The 13,124-nt window shown below is 51.8% G+C and overlaps 1 long non-coding RNA gene across 3 annotated transcripts in view; it reads left to right on the top strand.

The window, feature by feature from the left end:
• The window catches only part of LOC140428363 (uncharacterized), a 37,107-nt gene extending 24,924 nt beyond the window's left edge, over positions 1 to 12,183 (top strand). For 2 of the 3 annotated variants that reach the window (XR_011948754.1, XR_011948752.1), the window contains exons 3-4: positions 9,690 to 9,779; positions 11,394 to 12,183. This is a non-coding gene — a long non-coding RNA (uncharacterized lncRNA). Of the gene's footprint in view, positions 1 to 8,598; positions 8,794 to 9,689; positions 9,780 to 11,393 lie in introns of all 3 variants that reach the window. The other variant, XR_011948753.1, reaches the window with a different exon arrangement.
• Positions 12,184 to 13,124: the final 941 nt, after the last annotated feature.

Genomic DNA, 13,124 nt, shown 5'->3' with positions numbered 1-13,124 from the left:
GCACAAACAGGGCACAGTCAGTCACCGTGAAGGTCACGCTGCTTTGAACCTTTATGCGGGAGTCCTCTTATCACATTTCCCAATCTTCTGTCCACTTGAGATTATGCAGGTATCAGGAGCATTGCTCACCAGGACAGGAGATTTTAAGAGCAGCTGGTGCAGGAAATCTCACTGCTGAAAAGCATGCTGGAAACACCTTGAAATTGTGTTTATGAGATGGATTCGCATGATGACGTGAGGTTAGCTTTGTTGGGTGTAGGCACAGCTCTTAGTGCTTTGCAGCTGAGATTCCAATACCAATCTCCTAAAGTATGACTTCAAAAGTCAGATGGAATTCTAAACTTCTTGGCTACAAGAAACATTTAGGCCTTAGTCGGGAAAACTGGCATGTATTTAGTGAGAATGCAATACATTTTATTCTGTAAGGAATCCTATAAGACCATAAGACATAGGAGCAGAATTAGGCCACTCGGCCCATCGAGTCTGCTCCGCCATTCAATCATGGCTGAAATTTTCGCATCCCCATTCTCCTGCCTTCTCCCCATAACCCCTGATCCCCTTATTAATCAAGAACCTATCTACCTCGGTCTTAAAGACACTCAGTGATTTGGCCTCCACAGCCTTCTGCGGCAAAGTATTCCACAGATTCACCGCCCTCTGGCTGAAGAAATTCCTCCTCATCTCTGTTTTAAAGGATCGTCCCTTTAGTCTGAGATGGTGTCCTCTGGTTCTAGTTTTTCCTACATGTGGAAACATCCACTCCACGTCCACTCTGTCAAGGCCTCACAGTATCCTGTAAGCTTGTGAACCAGAGAATTGGTCATGGAACTGGGTACTAACATAGGGGCAGGAATTCCCCGGTCATTTGGGTTCTCTTTTCCTGCTGGCAGCGCACCCCAGCCCATGGGTTTCCCAGTGGGGTGGCTTCAATCGGAAATCCCATTGACAAGCGGCAGGAAGAGAGAGTCCCACCACCAGCGAGTGGCGCGCCGCCGAGAAACATGTGGCGGGGGGACCGGAGAATGCAGCCCTGTGACTTTTATCACATTAATGTGCTCCATTCCTGCGCATTGTAAATGGGCCACATCTTCCCACATTGTTACCCCAATCGTTTCATGTAATCATTGCTTCTGGATGAAGAGAACTTCAGAAAACTTAAATGCATTCTTCAAGTGCTTGGAGTACCGGCTTTGTGTGTAAATGGCTCCCAGTTGGGTTGCAAATTATGCCCAAAATTGTGTCAGGTTTGAGAAGTGTTTTTTTAATCACGTTCCACTCAAACATATTTGCACATCACTGGACATAAAATTAGCCATCAACCAGAACAAATTAGAACATCATTTTTTTAAACATACGGGGTGCGATTCTTCGAAATGGAGACAGAGGCTCCATTAAGGGGCTGGTTTAGCTCAAGGGGCTGGTTTAGCACACTGGGCTAAATCGCAGGCTTTTAAAGCAGACCAAGGCAGGCCAGCAGCACGGTTCAATTCCCGTACCAGCCTCCCCGAACAGGCGCCGAAATGTGGCGACTAGGGGCTTTTCACAGTAACTTCATTGAAGCCTGCTTGTGACAATAAGCGATTTTCATTTCATTTCAGAGTGTTCGCGCCATCGTGAACGGCATCGCGTTTCACGACGGCGTGAAACGGGTGTGGGCAGTAACAATTCTGGCCCCCACAGGGGGCCAGCACAGCGCTGAAGCGGTTCATGTTGCTACAGCCTCCCTTCCCGGCGCCAAATGAGCGCCGCGCCAAACCGCGCATGTGCGGGGGACTTCCTCAGCGCGCCAGCCCCGATGCAACATGGTAAGAGGGTTCAGGGGCCGGCCGGCCGGATAATAAAATAGGTCCGGGGCTGGAGAGGCCAGCCCGCCGATCGGTGGGCGCCGATTGTGGGCCAGACCCCATCGTAGGCCCCCCCGCCCGGTGAAGGAGCGCTTTTCCCCGCCCCACAGGCCGCCCCCCGACCCTACGCGCAGAGTTCCCGCCGACTGCGAGCAGGGGTGAACAGCACCGGCGGGACTCTGCCGTTTCCGCGCTACCGCTCGGCCCATCAAGGCCGGAGAATCGGCGGCCCGCGACCGGCGCCGCACCAAACGCGCCGGCGCAAATGGCACCGATTCTCCGCTCCTCGGAGAATCGCCTGCCGGCGTCAGACCAGCGCCGCGGGAAAAAATGGCGCGAACGGCGATTCTCCCATACGGCGCAGCATGGGAGAATCGCGCCCATGATGTTTTGTTTTCAAAATGTTTGTTAATTCAGTTAAGGGTGGTAACTGATGCAGTTCGATTAATATGACTGAAAATGAATTTATTGCAAACAAAGACAATTTTAGTTAGAGTGTCTTGCCTCTCACCTGAATAACCTGAATTTCAATAACTGAAACTGACTAAAAAGTAATGCTAAAAAAGTGACACACTGATGAAACTTTGCGTCTTGCAAGCATCAGGCAGATTCATAAAAAATTGTCCTTTGCAGACAGAAGCAACATGTACATGCATTGTGCCTTTTTCAACTAAACAAAATCCTGGGGAACAGCCATTCCCTGGTTCATTCCCCATGGCAAAGTCTTGACCGGCCTGAGTCGACCTGCCTCGTTAGAATTTAAACAAAAGCTTGGCAGTTAATTGCTCCTTGGTGAAATCTCTATGGCAATGCCTCTGCCAAACAGGGTCCACTTGCTAATGAATTGCCACTCTCATATGCAGTATTAATTATTGTTCTCTTTATAATTGGCATTCTTGCGAATCTGTCTGAATGAGTGCAAGACGAAAAGCTTTGACAGCAGGGGCGAAATTCTCCGGAAACGGCGCGATGTCCGCCGGCTGGCGCCCAAAACGGCGCAAATCAGTCGGGCATCGCGCCGCCCCAAAGGTGCGGAATGCTCCGCATCTTTGGGGGCCGAGCCCCAACCTTAAGGGGCTAGGTCGGCGCTGGACAAATTTCCGCCCCGCCAGCTGGCGGAAAAGGCCTTTGGTGCCCCGACAGCTGGCGCGGAAAGGACATCTCCGGGCGGCGCATGCGCGGGAGCGTTAGTGGCCGCTGATGGCATTCCCGCGCATGCGCATTGGAGGGAGTCTGTTCTGCCTCCGCCATGGTGGAGACCGTGGTGGAGGCGGAAGGGAAAGAGTGCCCCCACGGCACAGGCCCGCCCGCGGATCGGTGGGTCCCGATCGCGGGCCAGAGCACCGTGGGGGCACCCCCCGGGGCCAGATCGCCCCGCCCAGGACCCAGAGTGCCCCCAGGACCCCGGAGCCTGCCCGCACCGCCTTGTCCCGCTGGTAAGGTAGGTGGTTTAATCTACGCCGGCGGGACAGGCATTTTAACGGCGGGACTTCGGCCCATCCGGGCCGGAGAATCGCGGAGGGGGGCCCGCCAACCGGCGCGGAGCGAATATCCGGTGCCGGAGACTTTGGCAACCGGCGGGGGCAGGATTCACGCCAGCCCCCGGCGATTCTCCGACCCGGCGGGGGGTCGGAGAATCTCGCCCCATGTCTCTTCCTTGAGCAATAATTAAGTTCTGCACTACCAAACAGAATATTTAATTCATTCATGGTGGGCATTGCTGGAAAGCCTAACATTTATTGTCCATTCATAATTTCCCTTGAGTTAACGAGCTTCGCCATTTCAGAGAGCAGTTAAGGATCAATGGCATTGCTGCAGGTCTGGAGTCGTATATAGGCCAGACTAGTTAAGGACAGCATATTTTCTTACTCAAGGGACATTAGTAAATGAGGTGGGTTTTTACATCTATCCAGCATTTTCATGGCCAATCAACTTTATTTTATTCCAAATTTATTTGATTATTTATATTCCCCAGCTGCCTTTGTGCGATCTGAAGACTTACACAAAAACTAATTCTCACAGCGGTGGGCCCATTCATTGGCTGGAGAGCTGGTGGCATCCCTGCCACAGCCATACTGGGTCCCTTCGAGCTAATTTAATACCAATGAGGCACTTGCCTGGTTGGTAACGGGGTCTTCAGCATCTTCAGGGGGAATTTCCTGCCTCCGATGGCAGCAAGCCAATCATTGACTAGCATCTCTCCAGTGCTGACAGGGCCACCAGGAGCAGTGGCCATTGCCATTACATAAGGCGGCCTAAGGTTGAATATAGGCACTGCAGCCATGGAGGAAAGATAAGTGGGGCATGCTTGCCAGAGTCAGATAGGGAGGCCCCCTGCTACCAGCAGATCTCTCTGATGGGCATAGGCTGCCCAAGTAGGAGGGATTCCCATCACCAGGCAGCGCGCATGTGGGTGCACCTGGCCGGTCGCCCACATGGTGTGGCCCCTACTCGCTACTGGTAGAATATTTAATCGGGGGGAGGGCTGAGTCGGGAAGATGACAGGGTCTCCACTCCACCCGCCATACCTTTCCATGCAATTATGCAGCCGCCTCCGCCTCCCAATCTGTCACAAGAAGCATTAAATTTTACCATTGTCTACAGATCATTAGTCAAGGCCTCTGGATTCAATAAGTTTAACAGGACAGAGGATGATAGGGGGAAGCTTTCGATACATTGGCATCCAGGTGGCATGGGAATGGAAACGGCTACACAAGTTAAATTTGGCCCGATTAGTAGACCAAATGAAGGACGATTTTCGAAGGTGGGACGCGCTTCCGTTGTCACTAGCTGGAAGGGTGCAGACAGTGAAAATGACGGTCCTCCCGAAATTCCTGTTTGTGTTTCAGTGTCTCCCCATCTTTATTCCGCGGTCCTTCTTTAAATGGGTCAATAAGGTGATCACTGCCAGGGGGAGTGCCAGGATACTAGTCTGCCCTGTTCGCAACCACCCAGGGAGCTCTAATCGTCTGTGAGACCTCCCCGAGGTCCTGGCACGCCTGGTCCACGTTTGTCGAAACCAGTGCTAAATGGCACTCGGTCATGGTCTCGCAGATGCGGCTGTTGATTCCCAGCGCTGGATCATGCCCAGTGAGGGCGAGATCCAGATCATACCGGGCGAAGAAAGTCGGGTGACTCGCATCGGCCTGGCACGTAGCTGGATTTGGAGCTCTCGCGGGATTCATCCGTTGTGCCCCGCTCTACCTCGGGCGCAACGCAGTAGCCTAATCATGCCCAGTGTTACTTAATTTGCTATTTTTTTTTCCAATTAAGGGTCAATTTAGCGTGGCCAATCTGCCTATCCTGCACATCTTTGGGTTGTGGGGGTGAAACCCACGTAGACACGGGGAGAATAAGCAAACTCCACACGGACAGTGACCCAGGGCCGGGATTCGAACCCAGGTCCTCAGCGCCGCAGTCCCAGTGCTAACCACTGCGCCACCCTTGGGCAGCAGTTCGGAAGAGTGCCAACACCTGGTAGGTTACTGATTAAGCATGGCCATTCCCCCCCTCCCCTAATCAGCAAGCCCAACAATTTTTGAGAGTTTTTCTGAGTCTTTTTAGCCTCTCACTCCCCCTCAACAGCCATGCAATTGAGGGAAGGGGGGTACCCAAAAATTTGGGTGGTGGGGGGCTGAATTCCGTTGTGGGGGGGTGGGGGGCTGAATTGCATTGCAGGTGGGGCATGGGGGGCTAAATTGCGATGTAGAGGGGGTGACCAGCCATGGGATCTCACTACCAGCTCAAAATGGCAGCCCAATAGCTGGATTCTCTTGGGGATCTCTTGCAATCCTCGCCATGCATGAATTTGGTTTGAATGGCTGAGGATTGGGAGTGCAAATCGGTTGCAATTCAACTCCGGCAGGAAACTGTGGGCTCAATTCTCCGATTTTGCGACTAAGTGCTGACGCCGGTTTGGAAACTGTGGTATTTTACGATGCCAAAATCGGTGCCAAACCCTTACTGATTCCGCGACCGGTGAGGAGCTAGCAGCCGTACCAGGAACAACTCCTGGCTCCCACATTAAAAACGGCCAGAGAATGGCCAGGTCCGTGGCCACGCATGCACACGGCGATGACCTACAGCGGTCGTGCCGTACAACATGGCGCCTGCCGTGCAAAACACTGCCCACCTGGCCACCTCCTGGCCAACCACCATCAGTCCCCCCAGCCCTCGCGGAAGCCCCCCCCAGCCAGCAGCACGGCTGCCAGCCGTCTGTGGCGGCGCTGTTCCTGACCACAAAGACCAGGGGCGAAATTCTCCCCCAACGGCGTGATGTCCACCGACTGGCGCCAAAAACGGCGCCAATCAGACGGGCATCGCGCCGGCCCAAAGGTGCGGAATGCTCCGCATCTTTGGGGGCCGAGCCCCGACATTGAGGGGCTAGGCCGGCGCCGGAGGGATTTCCGCCCAGCCAGCTGGCGGAAATGGCGTTTGTTGCCCCGCCAGCTGGCGGAAATGGCGTTTGTTGCCCCGCCAGCTGGCGCGGAAATGCGGCGCATGCGCGGGAGCGTCAGCGGCCGCCGACAGTTTCCCGCGCATGCGCAGTGGGGAGAGTCACTTCCTCCTCCGCCATGGTGTAGGCCGTGGCAGAGGCAGAAGAGAAAGAGTGTCCCCACGGCACAGGCCCGCCCGCGGATCGGTGGGCCCCGATCGCGGGCCAGGCCACCGTGGGGTCACCCCCCGGGGTCAGATTGCCCCGCGCCCCCCCCAGGACCCCGGAGCCCGCCCACGCCGCCTGGTCCCGCCGGTAAATACCAGCTTTGATTTACGTCGCCGGGACAGGCAATTTCTGGGCGGGACTTGGGCCCATACGGGCCGGAGAATTGAGCGGGGGGTCCCGCCAACCGGCGCGGCACGATTCCCGCACCCGCCCAATCTCCGGTACCGGAGACTTCGGCGGGGGCGGGATTCACGGCAGCCAATGGCCATTCTCCGACCCGGCGGGGGGTCGGAGAATGACGCCCCACATGTCCCCCGCGCGGTTGGGACCTCGACCCATCATGGGGCGGGGCATCAGGGGAGGGCCTTTCGTAGATGCGCCAATGCCAATCTAATGGCATGCGGCGAGTGACACAATGATGCCATTTCACAGGGGGCAGAGGCAATAGAAAACCGGCGTCAAATTTAGGCCCCAATTTAGGCGGTGGAAGGGATTCTCTGGCCGATCGCTGATTACTAGGGCTGGATTCTCTGGTCACCGATGCCGAAATCGTGTTCAGCGAACGGCTGGAGAATCTGAGATCCCGACCAAATCGGGGGGCGGCGCTGCTTTCGCGATGCGCCGCCCCATCCAAAGCGGATTACTCCGGGAGTTCGCCGTGCCACGTATCGACTGCCTCAGGACATTGCGTGAGGCCCGCTCCCCGATGCTCCGCCCCCGACCGGCCGAGTTCCCGACGACATCAGTCGCGTGTGGTCTCATCCGTCGGGAACTCGGCGTGGCGGCTGTGGACTCAGTTCGGCGCCGCCACAGTCAGGGGAGGGCCGATACGCAGGCAGGTTGGGACATTATTCGGGGCTGGGGGCAGTGTGTGGCTGTGGCCCGGGGTGCGCGATCTGGCCGAAGGGGGGGACTATTTTGCGGGCCTGGTCCGCATGCGGCCGCTGCCATGAAGCACGGCGCGGCTGCTACAGGCCGCCGCCGTGCGCATGCGCAGCCATGGACCCAGCAATTCTTCGGGGCATATTGGCAGCAAAATGGAGAATCGGTGGCCATTTTGCGCCAGTATTTCTGGCCTTAAACACCACCATTCCCATGCCGGCGTGGGGACACAGTCCCAGAATCGGAGAATCCAGCCCCTAGTCTCCCAAACGGAAAATCTCACCAATTATTATAGGTCTGATTTTTCCAGCCTTTTTCCATCCATAATTGGATGGTGAGCCTGCCCATTTTCTATTCCTTGACCGCTTCAGGAAAATCACATTGAGTGACTGTTTCCCATTCGGTGCAAGCTTCTGACCCACATTCAAATGTGACGGTGAGTGTCCAAAGGCGGAGATTCTGGGGATGGTGGAGGAGTGACGTTTAAGGGGCATCTTGACAAATACATGAATAGGATGGGAATAGAGGGATACGGACCGCGGAAGTGTAGAAGATTTTAGTTTAGACGGGAAGCATGGTCAGCGCAGGCTTGGAGGGCCGAAGGGCCTGTTCCTGTGCTGTACTTTTCTTTGTTCTTTGTTCTTTGTGGCAATATCACTGGAATAGTAATCCTGAGGCCCAGGCAAATGTCAGGGGACATGAGTTCAAATCCCACCATGGCAGGTGATTGGAGTTAAATTACTAAATCTGGAATTGTAAACTAGTATCAGTAATGCTTACCATTAAACTATCATTGATTGATCTAAAAAGCCCATTTGGAAGAAAATCTACCACTCTTACCTGGTCTAGCCTACATGCGACTCCAGAACCAAAGAAATGAGATTGTCTCTTAACTGCCCTCTGAAATGGTTTAGCAAGCCATTTGGTTCAAGAGCAATTAGGGATTGGCAATGAATGCTGGATTCGCCAGCAATACCCAATGTCATGAAAGAATATTTTAAAAACAGTGAAATCCTTGCCCATTAACTCTGCTTCTCTCGCCAGAGATGCTGCCTGACCTGCTGTGTATTTCCAGCATTTTCTGCCTTGAACAATGTTGGTTGACAATGAAGTGGTCAACTGATCCACTTCCCAGCCTGGCCCCATGGAAGTTCCCTCGTGGCGGGAATACAACATGTAGCCATACAAGTGACTCCCCCTATTTTCCAGGCTTTTCCACCTCCAAGCTTGCCACCATGGGACCAGGAAAATTCAGCCCTAGGTTTTTTCCAGAATTCTTATCATGCAAAGATGGTGAAGTTATGACTACAAGGTGCTCTAATGGGTTTGATCCCAAGGTGAACACACCCAGTGGACCAGGAGCGAAAATTACAATCTTAAAATAAAGGCTCACGTAAGAAAAAGGTATGTGATTCTTAATGTGTATATTTCTTCGACTGATGGTATGTTCCAGGGGTCAAAAAAGAAATACATTTCTGAAAGAACCATTACTTTGGTTGCACAAAGAATTTGAGGCTCAGCAGAAATATCCCATTAAGTAGAAAACCTTACTGTTGCACAGGATGAATTGAAAATCTTTCCCTTGCCAAATCCATCTCTCACTACTTTTAAATATTCCTTTGCACTGTCCTTCCTTCCTGAATATACAGTTGCTCTATTATGGGTATACTGACCTTTCTGGCTTCCCTACCTCCTCCAGTAAGCTTGGTATAGATGCCTCCCTCCACTGCTGGACTCTGTTCGATCATCCTCACCAATTTACCAGCATTTGCACTTTCCCAGCGCTGATATGAATTCTACACCACACGGTAGTCTTTTTGTCATGCGTCTAAAATTTCTCCTGTCTCATGTTATCTTCCTATCTCTCTTAAATTTAGCCCACCTTTCCCGGCCAATCTCCTTCTCACACCGACGTCAACAATACATGGTTTCATCTCATTGCCTCTGAGATTTTACTGTGGGACAAAAAATGACAACTGCATTTATTATGTCGATTCATTCTAAATTGAAACTGAGAGCTTATCCGGACTGAAACGCATTTGTGTCAATAGGATTGATTCATGTCGCCTCAAAAGACCCTAAACTTTTGTTTAGCTTCCAAAAGAATTATTATTCTTTCAGGGGTTTTCTTTTGATGATATTTGCCGATAATATTGAATGCTACAAAATAAATCAGCCTGCTTATATTACTGAATGTTACTGCTGCTTCTGCCAAGGTTTTATGATGTTGGAAGTTGAGGCATGGGCTGCATTATTCACTCATACTGATACTCTACTGATACTTTACCTCGTTTTGACAGAAAGAAAGTGATGCTCTGGCATATATAACCTCCACTGCAGATGTTTAACTTTAAAGATAACCATGTGTGAAGCATTCATTTCTTCAAAAGGTTAGTGAGGACCAGAACTATTTTTCCATTGCAAAGAACCATTATTTTGTTGTTAAACTCTCATACACATGGGCAGCACGGTGGTGCAGCGGTTAGCACTGCTGCCTCACAGCACCGAGGTCCCAAGTTTGATCCTGGCACTTGGGTCACTGTCCGTGTGGAGTTTGCACATTCTCCTTTGCCCCCACAACCCAAAGATGTGCAGGGTAGGTGGATTGGCCACACTAAAAGTACCCCTTCATTGGGAAAAATGAATTGGGTACTCTTAAAAAAAATGTTTTTAAAACCTTGTGTAGTGGTATTGTTGCTGGATCAGTAATCCAGAGACTCAAAGTCTGGAGACCCGGGTTTGAATCCCACCATGACAGATGGTGAAATTCGAATTGGATAAAAAAATCTGGAATTAAAAGTCTGAAACAGTAAGGTTTTCTCCCGAAACCCATCTGGTTCACTAATGTCCTTTAGGGAAGGAAATCTATCATCCTTACCAGGTCTGTCCTACATGCGATTCCAGATCCACAGCAATGTGGTTGACTCTCAAATGGGCAATAAATGCCCAGCCAGCAATGCCAACATCCCATGAATGAATAAAAGCAAGGAAGGGCAAGATGCCACGTGCATCGAAATTGCACATATGAACCACAGCCAACACCGATATTCTGAAAACACTTACTCAATATGAACTTGTATTTGTGTTGTTCATTTTTTGCAGAGAAAGTTCTCAAGTTATTTAATGGATGGAGAAGGAAATGGGACAAGAAATTGTCAAGCAATATGAAAAAGCGGTCAAGGCAGATAGTGGGCTGGATTCTCCGCAGCCCCGTGTTGAAATCACGTTCAGCGCGGGGGCAGAGAATCCAATTTCACGCTGAAATCGGGTCGGGCGCAGCTCCGGCTACTCTCCGAGACCCGAGAATCGGCATGATCGCGGAGTACGCTGCGCGGCTGAAGGCCCATTGACAGAGGCCAACCCAGCGATCCTCCGCTCCCGACTGGCCGAGCTCCCGATGGAGTGGAACTAACCTGCTATCGCCGGTCGGGATGCTCGCACGGCAGCTGCAGACTCAGTCCGCGGCCGCCCTGGTGGGGGGCGGGGAGATCGGACACTGGGGGGGGCCTTATAGGTGGCCGGGGTTGAGAACCGCGCGGTCAGATTCTCGAGCGCGTAGCCGATTGGGTGGCTCTAATTTCTGTGCCTGCCTCCGTGGTCTGAGTCCGCCATGGCGCTTGCCGCGGCGGCTGGAGGCCGCCGCCATGCACATGCGCGGACTCAAAACCGGAAGTGTGGGGGCCCGTATCCGCAGTTAAAGCTGCGTGAATTACTTCCTGCTAGCCCCCTGCAGAGCTGTAAATTAGCTGTACTTGTTCCCAGGAATCTCCAGAGTAAAACTCCAGCGTTTTTACGTCGGCATGGGGACATAGTCCCATTCTGGGAGAATCCAGCCCAGTATTTTTCATGATTTCAGGGTATTTGAAAGTGCTTCATAGCCAACGAAGTGATTTTTTAAAAACGTGTGGTCACTTTTATAATGTAGGAAACACTCAAGGTGCCCCTCAACAGCAATGTGGTATTAATTTTGTTATTGACCTTAAACTCTGTTTCTCTCTCCACAGATGCTGCCTGACCTGCTAAGTATTTCCATCATTTTCTGTTTTCTTACCAGATTTCCAGTATCCATAGTACTTTGCTTTAGTAACTTGTTTTTGTGAAGTTGGTTTGTAGATGGCCACCTGCAAAGGACCATGAGAATTATGGCCAACCCAGGACTCAGACAGATACACAGCCTATGTGTATCTAAAACACAGGTAACCAGACCTGACCGAAACCCCTGCCCGTTTACATTTCAATGGCCCATTTTCCCAGGACAATAGAACTCCAATCAAGCAACCAGTACAGCCACAGACTGATCGACGCCACTCGCTTGCTCAGAAAGCACAACTGCCAAGGTCAATGACCGCTAAGGACCCGCCCAGCCACCAAGGCACCCGCCCCTTTATTGGCCAAAATCGAAGAGAGTGATCAGAGTCCTGTCGAACTATTGGGTCCAAGGTTAAGGACCGCCCCAAAGGGCGCGAAATCCCAGAGGGATAAAAGAGAGCACAGCCATGTGTTCTGTCTCTTTTGGATCCGGCCTGTGCCAACCCAATTGCAGCAGGAACAGCCAGCCAAGTTCAAGACCAACGATCGCTACCTGATGGATGAGCCCAGCAGAGGCAGAGCCACTTTCTTCGAACCAGCCAAATGAAATCCAGATAAAGGCATTATCCATTTGCACATTGCCAATCGCCCTGAAGTTAAGTATAGGTTATTGTAGCTGATAGGTATATTTTAACTTGTAGCAGATATTGTGTTTGCATGTTGAGATAACTCTTGTGTATATAAATAAACCATCTTTTGAACTAACTAATTGGTTGTGTGGTCATTTGATCGATATAAGGGAAGGCTTGTGGTTCACCAAGATAAATAGAAATACCCACAGTATTGGCGACGCTGTTGGGACCGAAACAGAGCAACAGGTTGAGGTATAAATTTTATCTAGGACACCAGGGATAACTCCCCTGCTATAAAATAGTATCATGGGAACTTTTACATCCATTGAAGAGGGGAGATGGAGTCACAGAGTGTGGTAGTATGTATTAGGGGTCATGTGGGACTGGAAGCCCTAATGTCATTGGCTGACAGATCCCGGGTCCTGGATGGCCGTTGACCTCTAGCTCCGCCCTGAAGGCGGAGTATAAGAAGCCGGAGTCCTCCCCCGCAGGCCATTCTACTATCGAGCTGCGGGGGAACAGACACGCTTAATAAAGCCTCATCGACTTCACTCTATTCGTCTCTCGGAGTCATTGTGCGCTACAATTTATTAAGCGTGCCTAAAAAGGACTATGGAGCTCAGGGTCATCCCGGAATGCCTGAGGATCAGCCCCCACGCAGTGAACGCGGCAGCAGCCTTCAAGCACTGGCAGACTTGTTTCGAGGCCTACCTCAGAACGGCCACCGGCCGGGTCACAGAAGACCAAAAACTACAGGTCCTGCACTCGAGGTTAAGCACGGAGATTTTCTCCCTCATCGAAGACGCGGAGGATTTCCAGACGGCTTTCGCAGCACTGAAAAGTCTCTATGTCCGCCCAGTTAACCAAATCTACGCTCGCTACCAGCTTGCGACGAGACGGCAAAGTCCCGGAGAATCGATTGACGAATTCTACGCCGCACTGCTGATTTTGGGACGAGCCCTTCGGTGAATGCAAATGAACACACGGACATGTTAATGCGCGATGCTTTTGTGGCAGGTATGAATTCCTCCCAAATCCGCCAAAGACTTCTAGAAAAAGAGTCGCTAGGACTCT

This window comes from Scyliorhinus torazame, chromosome 8 (assembly GCF_047496885.1).
Source record: "Scyliorhinus torazame isolate Kashiwa2021f chromosome 8, sScyTor2.1, whole genome shotgun sequence".
Classification (NCBI taxonomy): Eukaryota; Metazoa; Chordata; class Chondrichthyes; order Carcharhiniformes; family Scyliorhinidae; genus Scyliorhinus; species Scyliorhinus torazame.
Note: the sequence above shows the minus strand (reverse complement) of the source record. Positions and strands in the feature narration are given on the sequence as shown.